This window comes from Coregonus lavaretus (genome assembly GCF_964263955.1).
Source record: "Coregonus lavaretus genome assembly, chromosome: 22".
Taxonomy (NCBI): Eukaryota; Metazoa; Chordata; class Actinopteri; order Salmoniformes; family Salmonidae; genus Coregonus; species Coregonus lavaretus.
The window spans coordinates 17,668,253-17,674,859 of NC_140009.1; positions in this window are offsets into that span (position 1 = coordinate 17,668,253).

Sequence of the window (6,607 nt, forward strand, 5' to 3'; positions counted from 1 at the left end):
TAATCTTACATACATGTGATGTTAAAGCTATTGGCCAATAGCTTGTTGGCCTCGTTGGGTCCTTCCATGGCTTTCGGATTGGTACCACTACTGCCTCCTTCCAGCTGCCTGGTAGTTTCCCCTCCTCCCACACTCTGTTGTACAACACCAATACCTTATCCAGTGCCTCATCACTAAGCTGGGCCAACATAACATAGCACACCTCATCTTTCCCAGGTGATGTTAACCCAGCCTTACCTGTTGCCCTTTTCATCTCTGCCCTGGTAAATGGTGCATTCAACACATCATTTACATCCTCCGTCCTATCCAGCACTCCAGGGTGTTCCTCTCTCGTTCAACGGAAGTCCCTATCCTGTGTCTACATCACATATTTTTGGGTATCCCTTCTGGTATAAACACGGAAGAGATGGACGTTCTGAAATTTCCCTTCTACTACTTGCAAGCTTCCTTTTTTGTGCTTTTATTTCGAGATTTGCTACGTACAATTATGTCCAGTTTTTGCATTTTATTCTAATATATTTGCCATCTGCTTGGAGGTGGGTGGTGTTTTGGACAGAGCAGAGCCCTAAGGGCCCATCTACAGATGGTTCATCGCCCCTTGACTCATCATCTCCCTGGCCTGGTTCATCACCTCCCCGGCCCCTTCTCACCAACACCCAACGTACCATCCAGGTGCACCCTTGCTCTCTGCCCTGCAACTCCATCAACCTCCGCCCCATCTCCCTGACCCAGCTCCAATGGCCGGAAGAGGAAGACAGCTGAGGATCCTTTGGACACTGACATTATGCAGCAGATGGATGACTTAAAGAAATGGCAGCAGGAGTTACAGAAACGGCAGCAGTGACTTATTTCCTCATTCACGTTACTGGTGTTTACTTTGTGTTTTCTCTCTTATTTCCCTTTTCATCACTATTTTCCTCTTGTGATAGTAAATAAATATCTAAAATGTCTGCAAATGTATTTGTCTGGTTATATGTACTTGTGACAGAAAATGACTGTTTTGAATCAGTCACTCAGTAAACTTGTACTGCTTTGTACATGAGCTATGTAGATGAGGTTAATGTCTTGGGGGTCTGTCCTTAATATCTACAGCTGGACAGCCATTCTCACCCATGTACCACTGCAGGAAAGTCCTCATTGAAAGGCCACTACACATGACACAAGGTTAGGTCTATGTCTTGAGTGTCTAGCCTCCAAAAACAAGGATGAAGTGACGGTCATTATGCTACTGTTTATTGTGATTTGTAAAGTGTGAATAAGAAAAACAGCGAAATCCAAACAGCAAAACCAAGTGTGTTGCTCACAACATGACATATAAACAGACATCAACCAGAAGAAGAGAATGTATGTTCGCACATGTTTTCCAAACCACACTCCAACATTTACATGTTTCTTGGATCGAGGAAGCTGTCTCCACTCTCCTGGACGCAGGTCCCCAGTGGTTGTGGAGTGGTCAACAAACATGGGGTGGATGTACCGTGTTGATGACTGTGTTGTCAATGTCTATTGTCTGTGGTGCAAAGGTAATTGTGGAGGGCCAATCAGGCCTTCACAATGGTCTCAGCTTTCTCTGGGGCAACCTCAAGGGCTTCTCCTAGGATCCTCCATCTTGCAGCAAGGATCCCAAAGCAATTCTCTGAAATTCTTCTGGTTCTTGAGTGGCGGTAGTTGTAGGGGGTGTCATCAAGGCCAGAAGAACCTTTAAATAAAATAAGCGATTCCATTAGTATTGAACAGTAAACTTTTTGAAAAAATTTGCTATTTTACAGTAAACAAATTTACAACAGACTTTCAGCACGCTTATAGGGAAGGACATTCAACAAGCACAGCACTTACACAAATGACTAATGATTGGCTGAGAGAAATTTATGATAAAAATATTGTGGGGGCTGTTTTGTTAGACTTCAGTGCGGCTTTTGACATTATCGATCATAGTCTGCTGCTGGAAAAACGTATTTGTTATGGCTTTACACCCCCTGCTATATTGTGGATAAAGAGTTACCTATCTAACAGAACACCTTTAATCACCCCTTTAATCCACTGCATCCCTGCTTGATCAGTCCATCAGCTCGACACCACCTTACACGTCCCTATTTGCATCAATCTGAGGGATTTTTCCCTCTGCGCCATGTCCTTACAGAACACCAACAAGCTCCCATCTCTTAACACTTTAGCATTAACAACTTCCCCAATCAACTATTTTATCACAGTCGTCAACCTTATCGGACTCATCGCCCCAACTCCCCCTTCCTCCCTAAACTTCAGAAACACTTTATGCTCCTCCACACCTCCATGCTCCCCTAGCACTCTCTACCTGCGAACTGCCGCTGGCGTTGGAAACTATGTTGCCCTCCTTAAGCTTCCTTTTCTTCTAAATCTCCGCCTCCATAGACCTCTCGCTCCCCTTCAAATCCCTACTCCCTTTCTCTCCCGCATCCTTTTTCTTTCTCTCTTTCCTACTCCCCCCTTTATGTGTCCCGCTATGCTCCATAATTGCTTCACTTTCTTCTCCATCACCATCTCCTACAGCACAGCCGTGCCAAACCGCCGCCACACAGAGTAAAGTTTGATTGTTGCTTATTCCCTTTCAATCCGAAAGACAGATACATAGCAAAAGCGCGAGCACTCAGCAGCACACCAAGCTGAATCTCCCTTTGCAGTACGTGTCTGTCGTTGACCCGCCTGGAATGGAGATCTTTTCTCGGGACTGGGTTGGCGGATCGCATCCAACTTAAAGGTGCATACACCGCCACCTACTGTACTAAAGTGTGAGGCCAGTCACGGCCTACCTAGATTAAATTATCTTAATTATTCCTGTTCCTAAAATGAAAAACTTGCACCACCAACTAACCCTACACCTATATACCACTATTTCATAAAACTAAAAATCACCACCCCATTAACTCTTCTGCAATAAAATCTCGTCCATCCAGTTACTTCTCTGCAGCTGCCACCTACTCTCATTAAAACCCCACTACCCCATTCCACTACTTTGACCCTATCTGCTCCTACACCATGCCAATGGCCTGGGAGGACGGAAAACCACCCCTCAACACACCCTGTAACTCTTCTGAAGTCAAATCTCGTGTACCCAAATACTTCTCTGCAGCTGTCACCACCACATCTATTCTCTGTGATTTATGTTCCATTTCTGCGGTACAGTTGATAACCATTGCTATGAATGCTAAGAAGCCAACCTTACTGAAGCATAACTCACTCGCTGCCCATCCCTCTGTGCTGGCACAAATCTACTACTCACTGGGATCCGCTTAGGATCCCTCACCCTTGACCCATCCTCCTCCACTTTCTTCACTGCCTCAACATAGGACACCCTCTGCACTACTCTGACTCTGGCCACTTCAACCTGCCTCTCTCGCACCCCTACAGTTGACACACACTACTTTATCCACCGAAATACACAATCCTCTGTCCCATGCCCTCCTGCACACTTCCCACATCTTGGAATCTCCCTCCTACACACTGCTGCAACATGACCATAAATGACGCCGCATGGTCAATCCGACATCTGCATTGCCCATAAATACAGCATTTACGGTGATGTCGCCTCTGCATAAGTCAGGGCATTCATACTTCTTGCGCTTCGCCGAGCAGTGCAGAGCTGTTGTGAAGGAAGTTGTCAAGGAAGTGAGTTTGTGTTTATACAGGACCTCCATCCCTCACCAACCGTCAACCAATCATGTAAATGCGGAGCTATACGGAGCCCTCCAGATTGTTACAAAATTTGAGAGGCGCACAGCGATGCAGTACGGAGCTCAATTTGGCCTCTGCTTGCCTCCCGAGGCTCCACAATTACGTCACACCATCCATACGCCGCCTCCGACCACATTTTCGGATCAAGCATAAATTGGCTCTAAATGTTGCACCTGAAACAGCGCAGGAGATTATGCACAAAAGCTCTAACAGGATAACTGATATACTGTATTCTAACATGACTTTGTCTGGTAGCGACTCTGACTCAAAACTCAAAAGGACTGACAATGACTCCTCTGTTTCACCACGCTCCCCACCGGTTCTACTTCGCACCAAACGGCAGGCATCACAGACCCCGGGAATCTTCAACTTTAGTTGAACCTCCTCAACACTTAACACCACTCCAGTTATCACTCCTTTCAACGTCGCCCTGCTCCGGAGAGGAAAGAAAGTCACAGTTCTTGTCGCGTGGTGCGGAGCGCACGCTCCCTCTGTATGGCAGAAATGCAAAAAATCTACACGATTCCACTTCAAGTCACTTTCACCGACCCAACATTCCCCAACCTCTTCTCCACCCAACCTGACACCATATATGGATCAGCCAGAGGACAAGGCCATCGGGAGGATGCTCAAACTCGGCGGTCTTCACCGCACCTGCCACTGCAGTTAATTCATCCTCACTCTCGTCATGTTCAATTTCCTTCTGCAGCACTCCATATTTACTGTTAATATGTTCCACTTTCTTCCTTTTTTCCTGCCCACCTTCTTAACAACCTCTATGGGTTCCCCTGACTCCATTTCCAAGTCCGACAAACATTTGGGCGTACCCGCCATCCTGTCCCTAGGCTAGGCATCTGTAGTCCGTTCAGTGATCATTCACAGCAGCTCAAAGTGAGAACTTTCCAAAAGGTAAAGGTTCATGTGTTTAATTACCTGCTCATTTGTCACACTGAATAAGATCATTTTCATGAGATGATATCATCCATAATTTTATCTTCCTGACAGACATATGGCAAAAAGTTACTTAAATCTTATTTAACTCTGCAAATGATGACTGGGTTGACAGATTCACAATTCACTTTGATATTCTCTGGTTTGATGTAATTCTTTCTGTTTATAAAATGGTGCTGATGGTAGTCTACTGCTGGTCATTGACACAGGCCTAAGTGGTGATGGATTGCATTTTTCCTCTATAACCATCAGATGGCGATGCAATGTCAGCTAATCTCTTCCTGCAAGACTGCCCGTGTGTGATGCCTCTCCGTAGATACCCCCTCCTTCACGCCCACCCCACTGCAGTTTCTCAGCAGAGGAGATAGATTGGGTAGATGTGCCCCCTGTTACCGGAATGACTCATGTGTTTCTCAGGGGCTCCTCAGAACCCAGACAGCAGAGATCTGCATTCTGAACCAAGCCAAATACCTTTTGCTCCCCCATCTATAGCCCCGCATGCACTGTTGATGTGTGTGTGTATGTGTGTGTGTGTGTGTGTGTGTGTGTGTGTGTGTGTATGTGTGTGTGTGTGTGTGTGTGTGTGTGTGTGTGGATCATGTATGTTTGCTATACCTGGAGCATGTTGTCCTTCAGGTGAACAAGCCCACATCAACATATATAGCCTTAGAAACAAGGTTCATGAAATCAATAAATTGCTAACATCAGATAAAATTAATATATACTGGCTGTCTCTGAAACTCACCTAGATAATTGCTTTGATACAGTGGTAGCAATACATGGTTATAAAATTTACAGACAAGACAGGAATGCCAATGGGGGAGGTGTTGCTGTATATATTCAGACTCATATTCCTGTAAAGCTTAGAGGATCACATGTCAAATGCTGTTGAAATAATATGGCCACAGGTTCACCTGCCTCACTTAAAGCCTATTCTTGTGGGAAGTTGCTATAGAACACGAGTGCTAAAAGTCTGTATTTTGATAATATGTGTGAAATGCTTGAAATGTGATATTAAGACAGAGGTGTATTTTCTGGGTGACCTAAATATTGACTTGTTTTCATCAAGCTCTCCACTCAAGAAAAATATTCAAACTGTAACCAGTGCATGCAATCTGGTTCAGGTAATCAGTCAACCTACCAGGGTATATACAAACAGCACAGGAAAGAAATCATCAACGTGTATTGATCACATCTTTACTAATGCTGCAGAAATCTGCTCTAAAGCAGTATCCACACCCATCGGATGTAGTGATCATAATATAGTAAGCATAATATAGAAAAAAATTAGTTGGGCCTAAAATTGTGTAAATGTAAATAATATTTCCTGGTCTGTTGTGTAATGAGGAGCAACCAGATTCCACACTTGACGCATTTATGAAATTGCTTCTTCCAGTTACTAATAAGCATGCACCCATTAAGAAAATTACTGTAAAAACGGCAAAATCCCTGTGGTTTGAAAATGAACTTTAAAAATGGTATGGTAGAGAGGGACGAGGCAAAATGGCAAATACGTCTGGCTGCACAGGTGGTTGGCAAAAATACTGTAAATTGAGAAATGATGCCTAAACTAAACAAAAAGAAGAAGAAACTGTACTATGAAACTAAGATAAATTATATAAAAGATGATAGTAAAAAAGTTTAAAGCATCTTAAATTACATTTTGGGCAAAAAGGTGAACTCAGCTCCATCCTTCATTGAATCAGATGGCTCATTCATCACAAAACCCTCTGATATTGCCAACTAAGTTAATTACTTTTTCATTGGCAAGAGTAGCAAACTTAGGAATGACATGCGAACAACAAACTCTGAACCTTCGAATCCACGCATAACTGACCAAATTATGAAAGACAAGCATTGTCATTTGAATTCCGTAAAGTGAATGTGGAAGAGGTGAAAAAAGTATTGTTGTCTATCAATAATGACAAACCACCTGGTACTGACA